The sequence below is a fragment of the Odocoileus virginianus genome, chromosome 12, assembly GCF_023699985.2.
Source record: "Odocoileus virginianus isolate 20LAN1187 ecotype Illinois chromosome 12, Ovbor_1.2, whole genome shotgun sequence".
NCBI classification, from domain to species: domain Eukaryota; kingdom Metazoa; phylum Chordata; class Mammalia; order Artiodactyla; family Cervidae; genus Odocoileus; species Odocoileus virginianus.
Window position 1 is genome coordinate 16,887,327 of NC_069685.1, and position 24,541 is coordinate 16,911,867.

At 42.6% G+C, this 24,541-nt stretch overlaps 1 protein-coding gene and 1 long non-coding RNA gene across 7 annotated transcripts in view; one reads left to right on the plus strand and one right to left on the minus strand.

The window, feature by feature from the left end:
• The window catches only part of LOC110141670 (uncharacterized), a 65,385-nt gene extending 53,421 nt beyond the window's left edge, over positions 1–11,964 (minus strand). For all 5 annotated transcript variants that reach the window (XR_011490622.1, XR_011490621.1, XR_011490623.1 and 2 more), the window contains exon 1: positions 11,847–11,964. This is a non-coding gene — a long non-coding RNA (uncharacterized lncRNA). The remainder of the gene's footprint in view (positions 1–11,846) is intronic.
• Positions 1–24,541, plus strand: part of MAML3 (mastermind like transcriptional coactivator 3) — a 445,487-nt gene that overhangs the window by 312,128 nt on the left and 108,818 nt on the right. The gene's annotated exons all lie outside the window — the stretch shown is intronic.

Sequence of the window (24,541 nt, forward strand, 5' to 3'; positions counted from 1 at the left end):
TGTGTGTCATTTTGTTTCTAGTAAGTATCCTAACCATGTTTTCCTTTAAGATGGTTCTATAACTTCTCTACATAACAAATACTATTTAAAATGCAAACAGTTATAGAACAATAACTTTTCAGAATTGTATGTAAAATTTCAAAGAAATGAACTGAGCCACGAATGAACTGTAAAGAGATATTTTGATAGGCTGGAGCACACAGGACACATTGAAAGCTGAATGGTTAACTGACAGTGAGTCTCATTTTTTGGTAACTAATCTGTACGTGATGATTTTATTGCCACCGAGCTCAGTATTTTCAGGACGCAAGTGATTTTCAGACTCAAGATTTTAAACTGTTCTTTCCAATGAGGCTGCTTTTGCCTTCACGGTTTTTCATCCCTGCTGGTTCTCCTTCTTCTGCTTAGACTCCTGGTGTAACCTCTTAACGGGGAGCCAGACACAGTTGTACAGTTTAACCTGCGTATCAGCCACAAGGTCAGACCTCGTCTTATTTTTTCCCCCTGTGTTTCTTGTAGACACAGAATCTAGACCCTCCTTTCAACGTATTTGCTCTAATTCTTTTCTACAGGAAGTTTCTAGGGACCAATCAGAGCCAAGCGGTTGATATAGTTTTCCTTTTAACCACTTAGTCACTGGTCTGGAGAACTAATGGAATCCTATTACAGAATGACAAGCCTGAGTATTTGCTCGCCCACACAGAGAGGTCAAACTGTGTCTGGCTTTTTCTCTCTGATACCTGTGTTTGTTCATTATTTTTCCCTTTTCCTGTGACCCAGACAGTCACATATGCTATTAAGTAGGTGTCCATTTGGAAAAAGATGATCTGAATGTAACAATGCAAGGAACAGTGAGATTTAATGATGTTTAAATAAGTGAATGAGGAAGATTTCCAGAAAAGAACAGTAGGAAGGGATCACAGATAATAAGAAAGAAACAGGGGTTCATCCTAGCAGATTGAAATCACAGGCATTTTTCAGTCCAGCTAATTATTCTTAGTTGTTCATAGTCTCAGCCACAAATAGTGGCCAAAGAATACATTTGGTGTAATTTCATCTCAAAAAATGTATCCCTTTTCAGATCACTATATCTCTTCTATTGAATTTCCTCTGAAAATTGACTTGCATTTTCCCTATTCATAGAGGAAAATTAGGTCCTATTTCCCACTCAGTTCATAGCTAAAACTTAGGCAAAACTTATTCTCATCTCTTCTTCTGTCTTTATTTTTATAACCTATAAGTGCGTGTTTCTCCACGGAGAACTTTTTTAATCGAAACTTTTTAAAAATTGTATTGTAACACTGTCATTTTTCTTAGCATTTTTAAGTTACTTTTATCTTATTGCAAAAATAATTTGCATTTATTGTAGAAAATGTTTTTGGAAAATACAGACAAGCAAAAATAAGAAAATTAAAATCACTGAAAAATCAAAATGACCCTAAATCACCACTATCAAAATTGCTGGTGTGTTTAGTGGGGATTTTTTTTTTTTTTTAATAATTAAAGGGCTGTTTTTGAGGGAAGCATTCTACCTGTTTCCACATTGTATATTTTCAGACATGTGTATCTCCTACCTTAATGCTGCTGGATCTATAGAATAATTTTTTTAATGACAGGAATATTTAACCAGAAAATATCTGACATTTGCTGCTTCTGCTCAGCTTTAACGGTGCCCTGGTGAGAAGCAGCCGTCGATGTGTCATTTCTGTGCACACACACAGACATCCATCCATCATGAATATTTAAAATTCAATCATTAGGTGCAGTGGCGGCAGCGGTGGCGGCATATTTGTTGCAACTGATCAGCCACTAATGGTTTAAAAACTTAGAAATTGGGGGCTGCTTTTGTCAACTGAAGGGGATTATTCCAAGCCACTGAAGCTTCTTGTCAGAATGGAAAAGTGTATTAAAAGAGATGGGATTGCACACCCCAGGGTCGCTAACAATGTATAATTCACTAAGCACACATGCTTAGGAGCAAACTAGATCAAACGGATGAAACTGGAGATTCCTGAAACAGTCTCCTGCCCAAATCAAAGATACTACCAGATAAACAAACAAACACATTCCCAATTCTGTTTCTTCCTGGGTCCCATGCAGACGGAGTTTGCAGCTCACGGGGGCCCTGGGTTTGGTGACCTACGTTTGGCACCCCGCTCATTCATTCCTCCAGATTAACTTTCCTTTTCAAGCAAGCCTTTCACAACAATAGAAGCAGCAGTGTATTCTGTCGTCACAGTTATCAGGTGAAGTCTGTTTTCTGTCGTTATTGGGAGCTTGGTGATCAGCAGCGAGGCACGGTTGTAAAGTATCTTTGAATCTTCTATGTTTTGTGCTTAATTTGAACAGTTTGCCAGTATTCTCCACTTGCTAGCGCTAGCTACAGCACTTTTTTTGTTTGTTTCTTAACCATTCTCAACTCTGTAAATCAAATTAGGAGGCTTTGTAGAGAGGCACAGAAAGGGTGTTCCAGCTTCCCTATCACTTCCTGATAACCTGAGCTGTCAGAAGTCCTTGAGAGAGAATGACAGGATCAGGGATGCATGGAAACATGTTTAAAACAAGCATTCTGTAATTCCTTATGACTCTAGCAGCAACCGGGCTTCAGGTGGTTCAGTGGTAAAAAAATCCACTTGCCAGTGCAGGAGACCTGGGTTTGATCCCTGGGTTGGGAAGACCCCCTGGAGGAGGGCATGGCAACCCACTCTGTTATTCTTGCCTGGAGAATCCCATGGACAGAGGAGCCTGGCGGGCTACAGTCCATGGGGTCACAAAGAATCGGACACGACTGAGCATGAATGCACACGCGCTGGCCACAACCACTTAAAAAGCTTTTTATGATTTGCTCCATACATTGAATCAGTGAGTGATCTTGTTCTTTCCACACTGTCCTCAGCCCCCAATTTCACACGCTCACCTAGACCAACCGTGATCTGTCCTAACCCAGCAGTAAAGAACAGTATGTGTGTATTTTTTTTTAATGTTCTAATTTTACACAACCTGAATAATGGAGAAAGACTGAGAAAGGGAAGGGAGAGGGAAGTCCCATTACCCTTTAGCTGGCCTGCCTAGATTCAGAAAATCCTGAGTGTGAACTGTGAAAATCTCACTGAATAATGTGAGAAAAGGCAGATCCATCCAGTCTCATGATGCTGTTTTGGGTCCTCCTGCCACACTGCCTTTCCAGGGCTGTGACATGGATCGGTAGCTTCTCAGGGAAACCACACAATTTTTCAGCAAAATATCAAAATGAATCACCTTGATTTTCTAAATTATAGGATATCCTGAGAAAGCTACACGAAAGGCATTTTTAAGTACAGGGGAGAAGCAAAAATGTTTAAAATGGAGCTGTTTTAAGGACTGTGACTATAGTGAAAAGCTCTGTCTGCCACCAACAGTCATCAACTAGTAACTTTTAAAATACATCTTGGAATATAAAATAATACTTAAACTATTATTCAAAGATCATTTACTTCTTAAAATCTTCCCCTCATAGGCAGAAATGCTTAGTTTGGTGAGGGAATCTGACTAGTCAAATAAAAATAAGGTGCAGGGCTAGCTGGTTATAATCTGTAGCTTAGTTGATAAGGCTCCGGCAGTCTGCAAGAAGGGAAATTAAGGCACAAAATAATCTGGGGAAGACTGAATAAAAATTCAGCCACAAAGTTGGGGAGAAAGCATTCTAGCACCTAATGTTTTTGTCACTGTCAATCTGTCACCAATAACTTTAAGAAAGTCTGCTTGAGTCATTTCACACTCTGAATTCTCTGTTTATATGGATGTTAGGATTTCCTCCTACTCCTAAAAATATATTCTAGGACCTAAGGATTAAAGATCAACATTACCCTGATACACCTTACTCTGACTCAAGATTTACTTAACCAACTGTAATTTTACTACTGCCCAGATTCAATCTGTTGAGCAAATAAAAATCACTTTGAAAATGACCTACCTATGTATTTATCCAGTTTGTATTTTAGAATTATAATGGTGGGCATAGGAGATGGTGGTGCCAATGAAACTATTATATACCACTTGCTGTAGATTTATAAATGGGCCTACAAAGGAGAAGATAAGAAATCACAAAGGCTTTCATTCAGATAAGCATCTGTTTCAAATCCAAAAACACTGAGTTAAGTAAAATTGTATTCAAAGTAGCTTCCTGCTTTGTTTTGGTCTCAAGCCAGTCTAATTCCTGGTATCACTTACTGTGTGAGATCTTGGCATAGTCAGGAAGAGGGTATGTACATGAACTGAAATTTTCCAACATCTCTGTGTTCAGAAATGGACTTGCCACGTAACAAAAATGTGATTTATTTGCTCTTACTTAATTTTTCTAACTTCAGTTCCTACCTCTCTATTTCTGTCAATTTGATCTCATTCAGACACCTTGACCTTGGGTAAAGACATTCAATCTTGGGGAGAGGGATAAAATTAGGAGTTTGAGATTAACATAGACACACTACTACATATAAAATAGATTAACAGTGAGGACCTACTGTATAGTGCAAGGAACTATACTCAATATTTTATAATAACCTATTAGGGAAAATATCTGATATATCTGAATCACTCTGCTATACATGTGAAACTAACACAACATTGTAAATCAAGTATACGTAAAAAAAAGAGACACTCATTCTTAATTTATGTCTTTTCCCATTTCTGTGTTGGCACACCCTCTCCACATTCTCTGTCTCATATAGACATATGTCCAATTCTTGCTAACTTTCTGTCACCCTCCCTGCTTCTCCCTTTCCATCTTCTTCTCTTTTTTAACTTTTAATTTTATTGGAATATAGTTGATTTACAGTGTTGGGTTAGTTTCAAGTGTACAGCAAAGTGATTCAATTACACATAAAAATATATCCACTTTTTAAAGTTCTTTTCTCATATAGGTCATCACAGAATATTGAGTAGAATTCCGTGTGCTACACAGCAGGCCCTTGCTGGTTATTTGCCGTATGTACAGCGTGTGTTTAAGTTCATCCCAAGCTTCTGATGCATCCCTCTCCCCCACCGCCATGTTTCCCTTTTGGTAACTGTAAGCTGGTTTTCAGTCTCTAAGTCTGTTTCTGTTTTGTAAATAAGTTTGTTTGCATCTTTTAAAAATTATATTCCATGTGTAAATGATATCATATGGTATTTGTCTGACTTCACTTAGTATGATCGTCTCTAGGTCCATCTATGTTGCTGTAAATGGCAGTATTTCATTCTTGTTTATGGCTGAGTAGTATTCCATTATATATATATATATATATATATATATATATATATACACCACATCTTCTTTCCCCATTCCTCTGTCAGTGGACACTTAGGTTGCTTCCGTGTCTTGGCTATTGTAAATAGTGCTGCAGTGAACCTGGGGTGCATGTGTCCTTTTGGATTGTGGTTTTCTCCAGATATAGGCCCAGGAGTGAGATTGTTCGATCATATTGTAGTTCTATTTTAAGTTTTTAAAGGAACCTCCATACTGTTCTCTATTGAGAATACTTCTATTCTCAATTGGTTATACCAATTTGCATTCTACCAACAGTAAATGAAATTAAAGACGCTTACTCCTTGGAAGGAAAGTCATGACCAACCTAGACAGCATATTACAAAGCAGAGACATTACTTTGCCAACAAAGGTCCATCTAGTCAAGGCTATGGTTTTTCCAGCAGTCAGGTATGGATGTGAGAATTGGACTATAAAGAAAGCTGAGAGCCGAAGAATACATGCTTTGGAACTATGGTGTTGGAGAAGACTCTTGAGAGTCCCTTGGACTGCAAGGAGATCCAACCAGTCCATCCTAAAGGAGATCAGTCCTGAGTGTTCATTGGAAGGACTGATGCTGAAGCTGAAACTCCAATACTTTGGCCACCTGATGTGAAGAGCTGACTCATTTGAAAAGACCCTGATGCTGGGAAAGATTGAGGGCAGGAGGAGAGGGGGACGACAGAGGATGAGATGGTTGGATGGCATCACCAACTCGATGGACATGGGTTTGGGTGGACTCCAGAAGTTGGTGATGGACAGGGAGGCCTGGCATGCTGCAATTCATGGGGCCGCAAAGAGTCGGACACGACTGAGCGACTGAACTGAACAGTGTAGAAGAGTTCTCTTCTTTCCACTCCCTCTCCAGCATTTATTGTATGTAGATTTTTTAGTGATGGCCATTCTGATCCGTGTGACATAATACTTCGTTTTAGTTTTGTTTGCATTTCTCTTATAATTAGTGCTGAACATCTTTTCATGTGCTTTTTGGTCATCTATATGTCCTCTTTGGAAAATGTCTACTTAGATTTTCTGCCCACTTTTTGGATTGGGTTGTTTGGGTTTTTTTTTTGACATAAGGCTACATGAGCTGTTTGTATATTTTGGAGATTAATCCCTTGTCTGTTGCTTCGTTTGCAAATATTGTCTCCCATTCTGACTTTTCACTTTGTTGATGGTTTCCTTTGTTGTGCAGAAGCTTTTAAGTTTAACTAGGACCCACTTGATTATTTCTGTTTTTATTTTCATTATTCTAGGAGGTGGATCAAAAAAGATATTCCTTCCATCTTCTTCTTTGGTGTGTCCTCTCCGTTGGACTCTGTGCGACTTGTGATTCCTCCCGACATTCTCTCTCCTTGATATCTGACCTCAGGATTCAATTCTGAGAACCATTAGGCATTAGTGACTATTTGACTGAAAAATCAACACCCATTATCTCTTCTTAAAAAGAAAAAGAGACCCCTCTAGAACAAAAAGCTTGCAAAAACCACACTGACTCTATAAAAAAAGGAAAGGAGGATAAATAATGTGAGCCAAATTCCGACTAAACCACTGATAGGCTTTGGCCTCTGAACAGTGGTTCTCCACCTCTCCGCTCACCAAGTCCCCAGTCTCTGCTGCCTTATTTTCTAGCCTGACTCTATGCCACTCCACTACTGCTGTCCTGCACACTTGGGCTGTTTTCTCACAGTTCCTCTTTCACACGCACACTGCCAATGCCAGCTCCTCAACAGCATGTGAAGCAAAGCAGTGGCTAGATGATGGGTAGGGGGGTGCTGTCTATAGTGGAGAAATGGCGATTTCATGAGGCACCAAGGAGACGCTTAAGAGCAGTACAAAGCTCTGGGCTCTGGGGTGTGGCTCAGTGATAAAGAATCTGCCTGCCAATGCAAGAGATGGGGGCTCGATCCCTAGGTCAGGAAGATCCCCTGAAGAAGGAAATGGCAGCCCACTCCTGGTAGGCCACAGTCTGTGGGGTTGCAAAGAGTTGGACACGACTTAGCAAGTAAACAAAAACAAGCTGCTCTGATAGCCTAATTGTCACGACCAATTTCAAACGTGTTGGCAAGTGATTCTGAAACCTGCTAGAAAAAGTAGCTAGTCTTAAGAGATTGAAGAGTTTACTAATGATCTACTCTCTTTGCCAAGGAGTGTGCCCAGCCTGATATTGTGCGCCCCACATCATATCTGTGCCTAATGAACAAGATAAAGACACTAGAATGCCACTAACATCTAAACGGTGGCACTAATTGATTTTAATCTTAGTTCAACAGTGTGACTGGAAGGATGTTTCAATTACTATCACCATATGGGACACTAAGTGTCTGATGAGTAAGGATGGCCCTGTTCTTCATTCTTTCAAGCAACCACTCATTATTCTGTGAGTTGTTGTCTCAGTTGATGAAATTGTGCCCCAATGGACCCAAATGGTATGCACAGATCCTTGAAGATGGTTGTTAGCTTACAGTCAGGGAGCAGAAGAAGCTTTTGGAACAAGCTGGGTCCTACGTAAGTGGTCCCTCCTAGCGCCAGCAGTATAGCAGCTGCAGACCCCCACTCTTACCCCACCTCACATATTAGTTGCGAATTTGATAAATGCCATTCTGAAGAGCAATTGATTTATTAATTAGCTGATGCAGAATGTTCTTAGGGCTCATTTGGGATATGGAGCCATTATAATTTTAAAATGTCAGTGCCATGCAATAGAAGATGAAAATGGCTCCTCCCAGGGGCCCCTTTGGGCACAGCTTTTCCTTGGATGAGTGGGGTTTTCATCCTTGCCATGATGCTGCCCACTGTAGGTAGGCATCATCAGGCCTTTGAGTGAGGTCTCCAGAAATGGGGGAAATTCCCACCATGAACAGTTGAGATCAGGACTAGGACAGGACCAGACCAAGCAGGATAGTTCTGTCTCTTAAACTGGGGATAGTAGCCATTTCATTAGAAGATACAAATAAATCAAGGTACTTCAGAAGTAACTTCTAGAAAAACCCAAGCTGTATATAATTGTGTGCATGCATGCTAAGTCACTTCAGGCATGTCCAACTCTTTGCAACCCCATGGACTGTAGCCTGCCAACTTCCTCTGTCCATGGGATTCTCCAGACAAGAATACTGGAATGGGTTGCCATGCCCTCCTTTTTCCTGACCTAGGGATCGAACCCGCCTCTCTTATATCTCCTGCATTGGCAGGTAGGTTCTTTACCACTAGTGCCACCTGGGAAGCCTGTATGTAATTACCTATATCTGTGAATGTATACTCGGTCGCTCAGTCGTTTCCGACTCTTTATGACCCCACGGACTGTAGCCTGTGAGGCTTTTCTGTCCGTGGGGATTCTCCAGGCAAGAATACTGCAGCGGGTTGCCGTGCCCTCCTCATATCTATGAATAGGGAGTCCATAAATTTCTTTCCAACAAAAGACTTGATGAGATGAGAAGATAAAAAAAATATGGGCTAGATTAGATTATCATGAATATTAACTAACAGGTTTTTATTTTTGCATTGTCTTTAAACATGGGTAATTAAGACTTGACAGTAAGTTGGCATTTTAGTTCTTAGTGTTTGAAACGTTCTACTGCCCTACTGGGAACTGGGTAGTAAATCTAAAACTGCAATGTATCAAGTTATTGTCTGGTGTGGTTTCAAATGTGACCCATGTGATCCAGAAAGGTGATGTGTCCTAGTAACATACTCACCTTTGGGCAAGAGACAGGCCTGTCCTTTCTGTTGAATGCTAAGTTCTACAGTAGACTGAGGAGTTGCATTGGGGGAACTCGGTGATTCCCAGAGCCCCATTATCAAATGGACACATGTGGAGTTTCCAGGAAGATCAGATGTCATAAGTTATAATTTTACTCTTCCCTTTTCTTTAGAGGGAGGAGGAGCTGAAAAAAGCATCTTCAGGTAACAAAAGGAGCCATGCTTGTTTTTCTCGTTACTGTCTTAAAGCTTTGTTGGTGGAACAGGGCCACAGACACACAAGAAGCTTCCCAAAGGCCTCTGTGGCTTTCAAAAGTATTTGACTAACTCCCCAAGCCAGATCACCTGGCTTCTTACACACGGGTTCAGTACCCAAAATGACCTTGAGGAGCTTGGAGTGAGATGAAACTCGTCTCACTCCAAAGTTGGATGGATCAAATTGTGAATCAGCCCTTTTGGTTGTTCAGTTGCTCACTCATGTCTGACTGTTGGTGACCCGATGGACTGCAGCACACCAGGCTTCCCTGTCCTTCACCATCTCCCGGAGCTTGGTCAAATTCATGTCCATTACGTCGGTGATGCCATCCAACCATCTCATCCACTGTCATCCCCTTCTCCTCCTGCCTTCAGCCTTTCCTAGCATCAGGTTCTTTTCCAATGAGTTGGCTCTTCACATCAGATGGCCAAAGGATTGGAGCTTCAACTTCAGCATCAGTCCTTCCAATGAATATCAGGGCTGATTTTCTTTAGGACTGACTGGTTTGATCTCCTTGCTGTCCAAGGGACTCTCAAGACTAGGCGAGCGATTTTGAGCAGGTTGATTCATCTCCTTCAGCCTCAGTTTCCTCAGGGGTGTGTGTGTGTGTGTGTCTGCATGTGTGTGTCTGCATGTGTGTCCCTGTGTGAGTGTGTCTCAAAGTCCCACTGCCTAGGATGGTGGAAGTGACTCCACTAGAAAATATATCTGAAAATAACTGACACATAGTGGGTGCTCAGTAAACGCCAGTTCGCTTCCTTTTTTCAGACGCATGACACAGTCACCGACCTCGTCTGTCCTTTAGTTTCCTTGTATATGAAACGAGGGATGATCATGTCAACATATGTTTATCTGTTCACAGTTCTTCTATTGTAAAGCAACTACCTGAGCGTCGGTAAAACAAGCCCTCTCTTCTTTTCAGCTCCCCTTCCTTATTTGACATCTTTCACACCTCTCGGCCTTCTTAAAGTAGAACTTCGCCCGAGTCCGGACCCAGCACACGGGCAGTGCTACACCTGCTGAGCGTGCGTTCATCCTCGCCAGCGAGGTTGGAATTCCCCCGGCGTCCTGGGGACTCCTTGTCGGCAGGTACTGCCCCCAGCCTGCAGTGACCCCGGGACCTCTTATTGATCTTGTGTGCCTCTGGCTCCGCTGTGATACCAGGAAGAATGGAGGTTGCTGGCCCTGGACTTAGTCCTGGACAAACAAACGTGTTTGTCAGAGCCCTTTTCCTGACATCGGTGGTCTGAAGCCCAGGTGGCTTTGTGGAGGGTAATTAGTTCTCTTTATTGAAGGGAACATCAGGAGCTCGAACTGCTTACCGTGGACACATGCAAAAAGAGTCTGTGAATGCAGCTGTTGCTTGCCCTTTCATCATGCTAATGGGTCCCCGCAAGAAATTTGACTTCCTATTCCTGGCAGCGAGCAACCGCTATCAAACAAAGCATTGTTTCTTCTCACCGTTGATGAGTGTGACTTGTGGCGGCCGGCGATAGCATGCTCATTTTTATCTGCTAAGTGCACAGCACTTGTAAAAAGCCCGCGGTGGCCTTGTTACCACTTGACATGACACTAGGTTTAGCTGTTTACATTGACGCACTGCCGCACCCTTTTAGAGCTGCAGCCGGGGGTCAGCTTCATTAGCGAGCGCCAGCGCCCACAGGGAGGCAGCGCGCAGTGAGGACTCTCTGCTTCTCCATCGGGAGCAGCAGAGCAGGAGACTGCGTCTTGGAATGGGTGGCTTTTCCTTCTTTGTTCTGACTGTTCGAGAACCCCTGTGTATTCTGAGCAGCCACGGAGAAGAGGAGAGAGGAAGAGAGGTCTGGGACTGGCATCCACCCCCCCAGTGATGAAGGAAAGGGACGCTGGGACCTGCCCTGTGTTGCCTTTCTCTTTGCTAACCACGCAGCTTTTTGTTGCCCAGGAGAACTGCAGAGAGGGAGTGAGATGCACGTGTCTTTCTTGCCACAACAAACAAGGCTGAAAAGCGGTGGTAAATGGAGCGGAACCTTATCCTTCATCCTCTGTCTCCTCCTTTTTCCTCTCAGTTTTATGAATATCCCCTGGACAAATTTGGGGACCACATGGCCTTTATAATGCCTGAAGCCACCAATTTTTTTGCATCTGGTCTCCCTGTTCCTTTGGATACAGGAAATGGAGGGTGTTTTCCAGAATCCTTGGTTTATTTTGCAATCCCTGTGAGCAGACAAGTTGCTGATGACCTAGAATAGCTAGAGTGCCCATTGCATCAAGAGCTGAAGAACAGGCCTTCGCTCTCGCCCCACATAACTCTCATCCAGGTCACTCGCAGCAGGATGCGCGTGGCCGACGAGACGCCGCTTCGCAGAGCCGTCAGAGAGTTGTGTGAGACCGTGCTGCCCGCAAAGGGCAGGCAGACCAGAGCAGCTGCCCTCTGTGAGTTCAGGGACCTCTGGTGTTACAGCACGGAGCAAACAGATCTAATGCCCTGTCACAGCTTCTTTGTTTGACAGGCAGCAGAAGCGTCTTTCCACCTCTACCTTTCCAGAAGGATGTAAGGATAATTAATGCATTTCCTGGGGTTAAATAATACACCCATTTAAAAAAGCAACCACTGTACCATTCTGCCCTGGCCCTCAGAGGCTGGCTCACCACATTTGTCAAGAATATTCCTTGCCAGGTCTTTTCTTCTAGCTGCTGCTGCTAACACTGCACAGTGGAGTCTTCTGTCTGAATGATTCTTAGATCTTGCCAGGAGATATTTGGGTGTTTTCTTAAAGTGCATCATGTGACGTCATAATGCCCCTGAGTCCTGAGGTTCTGAGGAGTGCTATCAGGGTGTGTCAAGGCTTTCTCCGTTTAAGCATCCTGATCCAGTCTGCAAGTCCGTTGTCAGTCTGTTCAGAATTCACCAGTTGCCCTGGGGAGTGATCCCATCCCATGATCTGTGTTTATAGCTGCACCTTCTTTTCCCATATGCCTAGTACACAGTCACTAAGGCAGGATCCCAGGGGTCTTGGCGCCATTTAATGGCTTAGCACGGTTTACACATCATTGCCATTTGCATCTCAGGTCCTGAGATGCTGCCAAGGACTTCCATGCACAGGAGGAGAGAGGTGTTCATGGTGGTATAAGAACTTTTACACAAGATGCCTCTCCATCTTTGTGGGAGCAGGGAGCTTTTGCTGCCTTCCTCGTCACCTGTATTGACTCAGAGTAAGTCATGTGCTCTGCTGGGAGACTTCATGTTGGGTCAGAAAAGCAGAGGGAGTTGATTTCGGGTACCATGTCCACCCCCTGCCCCCAAGGTCATCTGCCCCCACCCGCAGCTCCCCCCGGCCCCTCCCCTTCCTCTCCACCATCTCCTGTCTCTTTGCGGGTCATTTATAATCAGCAGTCATGGTGTACAGGCCTCATTAGCGATATAGCCATTCCTTCAGTGCTTCAGAAATAATCATTTAGAAAAAAATGCACGGTTTCCTTCCCTTGAGAGCCCATGAGTGATGAATTTATTTCAGTTTGGCTGGCTTGGCTGTCTTGCTCAGCCTTATTTCCATATTTATTTCAACAAACAATGTAGGGTGGGAATGAGAAAACACATGCTGGGTGTACACACGCACTGCATCTCTGCTCCCAAACGCTGTTCCTCTTGAGGGAGGTGTAAAAGGCATGTCAACAGAAGTACCCTCCTTTTTAAAAAAAGAATAAGAACCATCAGCTAGGATGGGATACCGTGTAGCAGAAGATGAGCTAGTTCATCCTGGTTTATATTTGAAAAAATGTGGGTAATGTGTCAAGAGCAATTGATTCTTAGTCTCCATCCTAGTAAAGCCAGTGTCTGGGGAGTGCTGAAGCCCTTGACCCCATGTTCTTATAGGGTCTGATTTCTGTGACAGTGGACAGCGATGAACTTTGGATGCCGACTGAGCGTCAGATGCCTAGGTCCTCGGGAGGAGTGGGGAGGGGTGTGTGTGGGGATTGCAGGTTGCTCCGACGAGGAGCGATGCCAGCAGGTTCTTGATGGCAAATGGTGTCTCAAGCCAGACTTGCAGATGTGCAAGCCACCTGGCTTCCAGAAATCCGCGCCCTGCAAACGTCTTTCCAATGTATTGAGAAAGCGGCTCAGGCTTCCACTTATCCCACCTGAATGTTTTCGGGTGAATGTTTTCACGTGACCTCAGCTGCGGGTCAGGAACGAAGACCTCAGAAATCTGTTGAGAGCTTCGTCACTGACGCTGTGCCGAGTGCCAGACAGGCCCCCGCACCATCATTAACCTCACCATTACAGCCGAGGAAGAGAAGTGCATACCGTGTCTTGATTCTACAGAGATGCTTTAAAAGTGGCAGTTAGTGGATAATAATAATAATGATGGGTTTTCTGTTCTAGGGTGACAAAGCCCGGAATGTGCAAAACCTTGTCTTATCCTAAGCATAACGTAATACCATTTTCCCACAGTGAATTTCCACATTTCACCCATTTTACAAGAGAAAGAATGGAAAAAGCAAATGAGTAAAGAACCAAGAATAAAAAGTTTTGATCCAGGGACCTCAACAGCAATACTTCCAGAGTTTCCTTTTCTTAGAAATGCATTTTACTAAGCTTACAATTCCTTTTTCTAATAATGACATTTTGACTTCCCCAATATAGTTCAGTGGACAAAGCAGGAGTGCTCAGGGGTGAAGAAAAAGATGAAATTAGACAATACCTAGATGATACTCTATCCTCCCCCAAATTAGACCTCAGATGATACAAGACAGGAGGAAGTATCTGTAGGGTAGGTAAATATCTGCAAGGTAAGGAAATACTGCTGAAATGCAGTTTTGTTTTGTTTTCAGGAATAATTCCCAAAAAGAAAGTTTAAAATCTAGTGCCTGGTTGAAAATTAATAGAAGAGTCACATACATGCTAGTATTACTGTTAAGAGTAGCCTTGGAACCAAAAGAAGATATCCTTTATTAACAGAGGGAGTTGGGGAGAATGGCATGTATAAGGCAGCCTCCATCCAACACCTTGTATGATCCCAGGAATTACAGCCTAGGAAAATGCATTCCAAACTAGTCTCTGCTGATCCAGACATTCCCTTGCTGGGAGTATCATCTAGCATGGCAGATCTCTCCACCAGCTTATCTTCCGTCCTTTTCATCTCATGCATACGGTACAGCATGATTTTTATTTATTCAGTCAGAATAGATTTTACAATCCTTACAATGAAATGAAATAATTGTTAGAGTATATATACAATTAATATAATACATATAGGGGCTTCCCAGGTGGCACTAGTGGTAAAGAACCTGCCTGCCAATGCAGGAGACGTAAAAGACACGGATTCAATCCCTGAGTTGGGAAGATCCCCTGGAGGAGGGCATAGCAACCCACTCCAATATTCTTGCCTGGAGAATCCCATGGACAGAGGAACCTGGTGGGCTACGATACATAGAGTTGCAAAGAGTCAGACATGACTCAAGTGACTTAGCATCAGCAGTAGCATAATATATGTAACTATTTTATAAAATAATATATTATTAAAACAAATGGTGGGAAAAGTACCTTCTCTTACCCTATTTGAGAGACCTGAACTGGCTCTTGTGGGAAAAGAGATGGTATTGAGGTTGGTAACTCTAGCAAATTAAAGGTGGTCTGTAAGCATGCCATATCTTCTTGGAAAAATAGCTGAATCATAATAAAAACAGTATTGTTTTACAAGTGGGAATAATGATGTATTCAGCCCAGAATACAGTCACCAATGTTCTTCGGCATTCCTTAGTCTTTGCAGCTGAGAACGCCCTTTTGCCATGCTATCAAAGGAGTGCTCCGTCACTTTGCTAACCCCCTGGGGAACTGTGGTATTCCATTTCTAATTTATAATCTAACCACCTCTAAACCTGGCAGTAAGACAGCAGAAGTTGATAATTGAATGAAGTTGATCATCCTTGTTGTTTTGCATTGGAAGTAATTCTCATAACAACCTTCCAAGGGTCCTTCCTATCACCAACCTAACTCCTGCTCATGGAATCTTCTGCTCTAGAGGCCTGTGATTTTAATTGTATTGCTTGATTTCTCCCAACTGCCCTTTCTAGATTCTTCTCTTGTACTGATGAGTTGGCAGACAGATGGATTGAGTGACTGAAATGTAGATGTTTGTCTGGTCTCTCTAACACTTTCCTCCTCCTATTTGTATTTATCTGTTTATGTGTCTACTATTTTGGTACATTTTATAATGCAATCTCTGTATAGAAATGACTATGGAAGTACAGAGACAGAAGGATGAGTCTTACACCTTCTTACTGGCATTTCGGGCCTAGGGAGCCCAGTCACATGGGTCACATGAGTCACCATCTTCACTGTCTTCCCTGATAAGTTTCATCTTCACCCTCTGGTGCAGCCCCCAGCCCCCCTTACTCGGGGCTCCCTTACCTTTAAGGATGAGCATAAAAACATGCTCCTGAATATCAGTTCCCTGAATTATAAAGTTATTCTCTTCTATTACATAAGTGGAATTTCACTTCTAATTTTGCATTTAGATTTGCTTCTTTCGTATCACAATAAGTTCCATCCCTCTTCGTGGAAATAATATTGGACTCTTCTGTTATTGTATGAAGGAAATGAAGGACCTCTTTGGAAAAGGTATCTTAAAATTTGGGTGAAAGGCATCAAGATGTGGAAGACAAAGCTTCCAACGAGAATTGAGAGGGTTGCATTCAAGTCCAGGAGCTGACATGACTCAGTCACTCATTTTCCCTTAGTACCTACAGGTCCCTGAGTGTAAATGGGGAGAGTTCCTACTGCTAAAATGGGGAGGGCGAATTAGATCACTCCTAGCCTCAGTTCAGCCTTTAAGCTATTTTCCAGTCTGTGAACATTTATTAAATAGTATTATTCCAGGTATCTATATGTTACTACCCACTGCTGGATGGACTTGTAAACCCAACCACAGGCTTTCTGGTTCATGGAAACCTATGGGCTCAGAGTCTGTGAAGAATATGGCAAGAACTGAAATGAAATCAGTGTTAGGACACCTCAAATGATAAATCAAAGTTCAACTCACACATCTTAAGCGGTCAGCAATGTTCACCAAACACTTTGAATTTGCAGCATACTATCAGGTGTCCTGGGGCATGAGCTAAAACTCATTCCCTGTCAACACAGGACAGAGCTACACCCATGCCCACAGCCAAGGGTACTGGACACATAGGCCATCTGTGATCTGGGGCAAAAGGGTGACCCCTCTCCCTCGGCGTCTGCTCTTTAGGAAAACATTTACTTTAGTTTAACTTTGTTAAATGCAAATCAGTATGTGAGAACACGTAGCAGAAGGGAGATACCCTTGTCTTATCCCTGGCCCCTATAACTGGGATTTTTGCTAGAGCTGATTGCTTCTTCATCTTCTTCTTCATTGCTTCTTCATACGGGAAACATATTGGTGGAAAGTGAGTAAAAGGCCAGGACTCCTTTAAGATGACATTTCCCTTGAGAACTGAACAATATTCACTTCTTGGAGTTAGCATAAAATCAGGGCGTGTTTCATGGTTCGCACCCACTCTCTACCTAGTCTTAACTCTCCTCCCCTTAGTCCCAGGAAGGGGTGGTCACCCTTTCACGATCTCTGTAGTCAATCCAGAGTTGAGATTACTTTTGAGTCAAAGTTAGTAAAATTCCCAGAGCAGTTCTGTGCAGTGCTTCATGTTCAAGAAATTCTCCTTTATTCCACCTTTGCCGGACATTAGCCCAACCAGTACTGCACAGAGGTGGGGGTGGGCGGGGGTGGGGGGTGGTAATTTTAGAGCTCTGCTGCTCTCCTGAAAGCTAGCAACATCGACTTCACTTTGGACCTTGTTAGAAATGCGGGAGTTCGGGCCCCACTCAGGACCTACTGAATGAACTCTGCAGTTTACGACATTTTCTGTGACTGGTGTGCACGTCCAAGCTTGAAAAGCACTGTTTTAATTACAGATGGCACGCAGGAAAGCCAAGGCCTTGTAGAGGGGTGGCAGTTGGGGTTTTCAAAGCTGCTACTTCTACTGGTGGCAGCAAGCAGAGGCTATGGGGCAACCCTCCCTCCAGAGAACTCCCAGCTCTTTCCAGCCGGTGATGGTGATCTACAGAAGATAGTAGTGTTCCAAAGGGAAGAAAGATTGATGTTTAACCACACTAGATAACCCTAAATATAGATTCCCCCACAAGTGTGTAAATACTCTGCAGAAAGCTTTTGTGTGGGAATGAACGTAAGTTTCCTATGAAAACCCACAGTGGGTTGAAGTCTAATTCCAAAATGGGTAGTGTGTTGTATTTTCCATTTCTGTTTCCCTTGTACCTGTCACCAAGTTACCGAAGTGACTTTGGATCTTTGCTAGGCTAATTTTCACGTCAACCGAAAGCATGAGGGACCATCTTTTATTTTTTACCCCCAGCTTCTTTCACTGATTTTTTTCCTCTTAAAAATCGTCGCTGTAGCTTTCTTCCCACTCTCCAGGAAACCCGCCCCACACACAGTCTGTCAAAGAGGCCCCACTCACAGACGGGGTCCCTGAGTGAGCAAGGATACAGCTATTCACTTTTCTAAAAAGCTTCCAGGAGAACTCCCAGCCCCCACTCCATCAGCGGCTTTACCCTGCTTCCAGCCAGCTGCGTCTCTTTACAAGCCCTGGGGACTCAAGCAAATGGGCCAGTCGGTTTGTCCCTGTGCTGCATCCCAGGGTGATGCTGACGGAGGACTGTCCCCACCAGCCCCGGGTACTGTGGTCCTTGAACAGGAAGGAAAAGCAACAGCTGCGTAAACAGATTCTCGCCTCAAACTTGTGGCATCAGAACACTATTTCTCCTCGTCATCTTTCCACCACGATCATCATGCCAGAGAGCCTTATTTCTTGGATTTTCCCCCGTCTTTTCTCTTTCCCCTTGCCCGCTCCCCTTGCCTCCCACTCCAGCCTCCACGCCCTGCTCTCCACTCCCCAAATCGAACATGTACAGATTTTACGGTTCACTGGAGAATAAGTGGCTGTCATTTCACAGACGGGCCAGGATGTAATTAGCCACAATGCATTGGAGTAATGGAACAGATGTCTCTTTGTAAACTGAGTTTGCTGCCGAGCACCGCGTGTGTGTGACCTACCGACTGCTCCAGGCGATTCCGCGCGGCCCCCCTCCCCCTGGCCTTCTCTGCCTTCCGCAAGCCCCTCTCTGCTTCCTGAGCCAGGGGCTGGACTGACTTGACTGTGTCTTGACTGTTGTTGTTGTTGTTTTTCCCCCTCCATGCGGTCCTGGCATATTTCTGTGGCTGAGAATCTGCTGGTGACGTGAAGAAGAGTGAGTGTGCTGAACCTACATTTATTGATGGAGTCACTGAGAAGGGAAAAGGTGATGCCCCTCTTATGAGATAATTGGCAGTTTCAAGTTGCGCTTATTACTGGATGATAATACACCAGCAAAATCATAAATGACTGTTATACTCTCTGGCCTGTTGTTTTTTCTTAACTAGAAATAAAGGAGATGCATCTCCTCTCGTCTGAGGTTATTATTTAAAATTTAAGAGGAAGAACCCATGCTGGTCACACAAGGATGATACATCCAAATATCAGACACTTAAGCTTACTGCCTCGTAACCTCGAAGGTCATTCATTTACACAGACTTTGATCACATGGGCCTCTGCTTTTCTATGTGTTTCACTTTAATCTGAAAGTCTTCTCTTTTTAAAAAAAAATATTTTTTAGTAATAACTTTTGCATATCCTTCCTTTTGAGGCTGTAAGTTTCATTAAAAAATGTGCCAGGCAGAATTCCTGCTGTATTTACTGTCTCTCTCTCTTTCCAGGGGGGTTAAAGGTACAGAGAGTAACTACACCCATCTCCTCCCTCAAACCTCCTGCACATTTGGAGAAAAACAGTTCTGATTACAATATGTGGGGACATCAGCTCACTGGGCTGGTGCTGGCCTTTGTTCCTCAGGATATCATGTTCAGTTTGATTGATTTTTTTTGTCTCCTGGCCGCATGCATGCTCAGGGCCCTGGCTTTGGCCACCCACGGGAGAAGGTGATCCTGGGCTTGAGTTTGAGTTTGTTCTCCAGCGTGTACGTGTATTTGGTACCTTTGTCGGGTGAGAAGTACTTTTCTGACTGTCACCTCGGTCCCTGGGATCAGGAAGGCCACAGTGATAGAAGAAGTTACTATATAACATATCTGTATGTGCTTAGTATGCTCTTAGTCACTCATTCATGTCCTACTGTTTGCAACCCAAGGACTGTAGCCTGCCAGGCTCCTCTGGACATGCAATTCTCCAGGCAAGAGTACTGGAGTGGGTTGCCATTCCCTTCTCCAGGGGATCTTCCCAACCCAGGGATCGAACCCAGGTCTCCCGCACTGCAGGCGGATTCTTTACCATCTGAGCCACCAGGGAAGCCCATTTGTAACATGCTATGTAATTAATAAGCAGGGAATGGTATATTTATCATATGGGAAAATTGACCACAGTGAAATGGGAGTGAATGATTCTAAGGGCTCTAGTCAGGACCTTAGGTTTAGGTTTGGAACTTGGTGTCATTAATCTTAAATGATTTGGTGAACTCAGATTTTTCATTTTAAGATTTTAAATGTTGATTATTTTTCCCCCAGCAGAATCAAAGACCTTCATTTGGGCTTTTAAAAAAAATCATTAAAAAATTGAAAACAGCAATCTAAAGTTAATTTTTACCCTGAGGAGCTTATAATAAATAATAGGTGGAAATGGATCTCTGGTGTATGAAATTGATACTTCTACTGGTTTAGCAACAAGTAATTGGAAACCTCCTCACCATGACCTCATTGATGATCCCTTGCTTATGAAAGTTGAAACCTTCCCATCCTCTGAGGGATTTTGATGATCATGATTTTGTCATGGGTACAAATTTGGAAAAGAAAGTTTCTCAATTGTTTGATAATCTCCTTATATTAATAGCATAGCAGCCAGAATGTGGAGTCCTGATATGCTCTTTCAATACCACTTTTATTGTCCTAGTTTTGTAACTTAACGGTAAAAATCTGCCTGCAGTGCAGGAGATCTGAGTTCAGTCCCTGAGTAGGCAAGATCCTCTGGAGAAGGAAATGGCTAGGCACTCCAATATTCTTGCCTGGGAAATCCCATGGACAGAGGAGCCTGATGGGCATTAGTGCGTGGGCCCACAAAGAGTCGGAGATGGCTGAACAACTGACTTTCACTTTATAACTCAAAGGAACCCTTCACATCCTCAAAGTACATTTTAAGCTCCATTGTTAATAAGGCTATTTCTAAATGATTTCTACTTCCAGACTAATGGCAAGCTGGGATCAGGCCCCAGTTTCATAAAAGGTCATTGTTTGTACATAGAATCATGCTGTGTGCCCTGAGGACAGGAGAGGTGATAGGATCATGTCTTATTGTTTTATTCTCCTGGCACAGAAACAGTTGGTAATTATTTTAACATGAACTAAATTTTCAGAGATGTAAACTGTGTAGGATCATTGGTTATTTTGAAATTACAGATATCATAGAGCCAGGATATATTGCCAAGTTTCATAGAATCTGTAGAGAGAAAGGACAGTCAAGTTGATCCAGCTCAGACTCTGGCCAAGAGCAGGAATCTCCACTGAAACCCTTCTTTGTCAGGATAGCTGTCAAGTCCCAACTTATCATCATTTCCTTATTTTGGATATGGAATGATTTGGAAGTCCTTCCTTGCATTCAGCTGAAACCTATCTCCATATAACTGCCATTAAACCTATACTTCTTTTCATATACAACTAACTAAAAAACTAACAAAAAGTTTTCGTATTTTTCTGTATTCTCTTTCCCAACTTGGACTCCCAGTCCCTTTCATTCTTCCCTATATAGCATGATGATCTGACCCTTTGTCACCAAGACTGTCCTCTTTCTGACATGCTATCTTTTTAAAAATGAAATTCCCAGATCTGTGCGCAGAACCCAGATGTCATTTGACCAACACAGAGATCAATAAAAATCATCACATCCTGTTTGCAGCCTAAAGGTGCATCAATTCTAACTTTTCAATCTTTTCACTTAAACCACATTTAGACAAGATTTTCCTAGTGCAGCACAAGAGAAATTAGTGTTTGTGAATCTGTGTTTTCAAGTATTAGTACTTAACCTTTTGTGACCCGGTAAGATGTATTCTTTTTTCCTTGTCGTTATCATTCTTCCTGCTTACTGCTAGGCCAGTATACAAATCACTCATGTAAACGGAGAGCGAAATTCCTTCAGGGGTTGTCCATCACCACACAGAAGAATCCAGACCCCTCACATCATCCAGCTCCATCACCTGCCCTCTGTCAACCTTGGCAGCCTCATCTCCTCCCCACTCCATCATCACACATTCCCTGCGACCCACTGCCGCAGTTCTTCGAACACACATGTTCTTCCTGTCTTCACACAGGCTAGGTCTCTGCCTGGAAGGCTTCGGCCGCATTTTCTCTGACTCACAAAATTCTGCTCATCCTTTTGAAACTTAACTCAAGAATCACCTCTTAGACCAGACTTGTGGTTCCAGAGGTGGATAGGAGATCTCAGGGGTGGGGTGGAGGGGGGTGGAATTGCATTAAGGTGGTCAAAGGTACAAACTTCCAATTATAGATACGTAAGTACTAGGGATGTGATGGAGAACATGATGGCTATACTTCTTATTTAAGAAGGACTTTTTAATTTACTTTTCATTTCTTAAACTGATTTTGTTGGAGTTGATTTATAATGTTGTGTTAATTTCTGCTGTATAGCAAAATGAATCAGTTATACATATATCTACTCTCTTTTAGATTCTGTCCCCATATAGATCATTACCGAGTGTTGAATAGAGCTTCCTGTGCTATGAAGTAGGTACTTATTAGTTATCTATTTTATATACATAGTAGTGCGTATATGTCAATCCTGGTCTCTCAGTTTATCCCTCCTCCTTCCTCTCCCCCTCGGTAACCATGTTTGTTTTCTACACCTGCGACTCTATTTCTGTTTTGTAAATAGGTTCATTTGTACAATTTTTTTAAGTTCTACACATAAGCGATATCGTGTGATACTTGTCTTTCTCGGTCTGACTGACTTCACTCAGTCTCACGATCTTAGGTCCATCCATGTCAGTGCAGATGGCATTATTATGAAGACTATAATCAACACAGCTGTATGATAATGTGAAAGGTAAGAGCATAGATCCCAAGAGTTCTCATTACAAGGAAAAAAATTTCTTTCTTTTTTGTGTCCATGTGAGATGACAGGTATTAACTAAATTTTTTGTAATAGTAGTTTCCACAATATATGAAAGTTAAATCATTATGCTATGTATTGTAATAATCTCATACAGTGCTGTATACCAGTTATATCTCAATGAAACTGGAGGAAAAAAGAAAAAATGTGTGACAAACGAACAGACTTAAGAATAAAAACAAAAAAGCATTTCTGGTGAAAAGAAAAAGAATCACCTCTTAAGCTCAGTCAGAATCATGAAGGGGAGGCACACCAAAGCTAACCTTGAAGCCAGCGTCCCATGTCTATTTCTGTTTTGTTTTATTTCAACATTATAAATAAAGATCATAATTTATCAGCAATTAAACTTTAGAAAAAAGAGAATTGCCTTTTCTGCAAAGCCTTCTCTGGCCCACTTTCAGCTTTCATCTTCTTGAAGCACCCGCTTCACATAGTCACTGCAACATGTATCACTGGTTATCTTTCATTTCACTGCCTGTTCATTTTTTCGCCCCTCTAGACTTTCTATCCCATGATAGTCAGGGTTCTGTTTTTTTCTGTGGCTTTCCACTGTCTTGGGCAGTGCCTGGTGTTTCATAAGATTATATGTGAATATGACATTCTGCAGGTCTGCTGGTATGCTTAGCTGTCTTTGTTCAGAAGGACAGTGGAAGACGTTACATCCAATGCTTTGTTCAAAGCAAGACACACTGACCTGTTAGTGGAGTAATATTATTAATGAAGTGAGCTTCAGTGGTTTGTTTTCTTCCCTCCTTTTAAAAATCCCAGGCTAGATCCTCTGCCCCCAGTGTGAAGACTTTCTCACCACGTTGAACATCCACTTAACTGATGATTACAAACACCATTATGGCTCTATCCTGAACCATACTATAATTGTTTTTTTCTAAATGTTAATGGGTTTATGATTAACTATAATTGCTTATAGGATCCCACATTGAGGAATAATTATAGGTACTTACTCACTATCACCTTTTCTATCCCTACTATGTGCAGGTATGTCAGACGGATAACATTCTGACGGCACTTGTAATGACAGTGTAATCAGCAGACAAGATGATGCTGGATCCTTCAATTACATGCTCACTTTTTCAGGAGTTGACATACCACCACTATATTTATCATCAATTAAATTTCCCTATATTAGTTACTTGCAGTAATTTTTGAGGCAATCACCTCTGCTCAAATTGCCATAGCAAACCACGTAATCTCACCAAATAGAATTATTATCAGCAGTCATCATCCTCATCAATTCTTTATTAAAGACTCATTTCTCAAACCATTTTAAATTGTGGCTTAGAGTAAGTCATTTATAACCACATTTTGGAAATAGGCACATTATATTTCCATTTCATAAATATGTTTTATTAGTAATGAGTAGTATAGAATGAGATGACTATTAGTATTCTCAGCAGAGGTTGGAAAATGCTTAATTAAGAAAGATACTGGATTGGAAAAAAATGACTCTGGGCATATTTCTTCTTGACCAAATTATTGTCTATTTTTTTTCCCTCTAGTCCTTGGTCATTTTTAATTGCATGCACCTATCCCAGAGAGAGTATCTTCCAAGGGTCTGTGTAGGGAAGCCAAAACCCAGCAGAAGCAGATTTTCTGAAGACTTCGAAGTTACTTTGTCAGCATCTCTCAGTCCCTTCACCTGAACTCCACTCCCAGTTCCTTTTTAGAAACCATCATCAGTCAGTCTTTGTTCCTGAAGGGCATTGCTGGAAATCTTTTACAAATCATAGAGCAGCTCAATTTCTGTTCTGATTGTGGTAACCTAAAACTGGTTTTTGAAACCCAGAGCCATTTTTTTCCATCACCCTCCGGGTGTCTTTCATTCTGAGAACAGGAAACTCCCTGTTTTCCATGCTCTCATTCAGCCTCAGTTTTTAGAAGAGCTGCGAGCATCAGCGGATTCACCATATTAGGGAAACCATGGAGATGTTGATACCAGACTGTCAGGCACAGAAATTGTACTGTGTGTGCATGCTCAGTCGCTTCATTCGTGTCTAATGCTTTGGGACCCCATGCACTGTAGCCCACCAGGCTCCTCTGTCCATGGGATTTTCCTGGCACAAATACTAGAGTGGGCTGCCATGCCCTCCTCCAAGGAATCCTCCCAACCCAG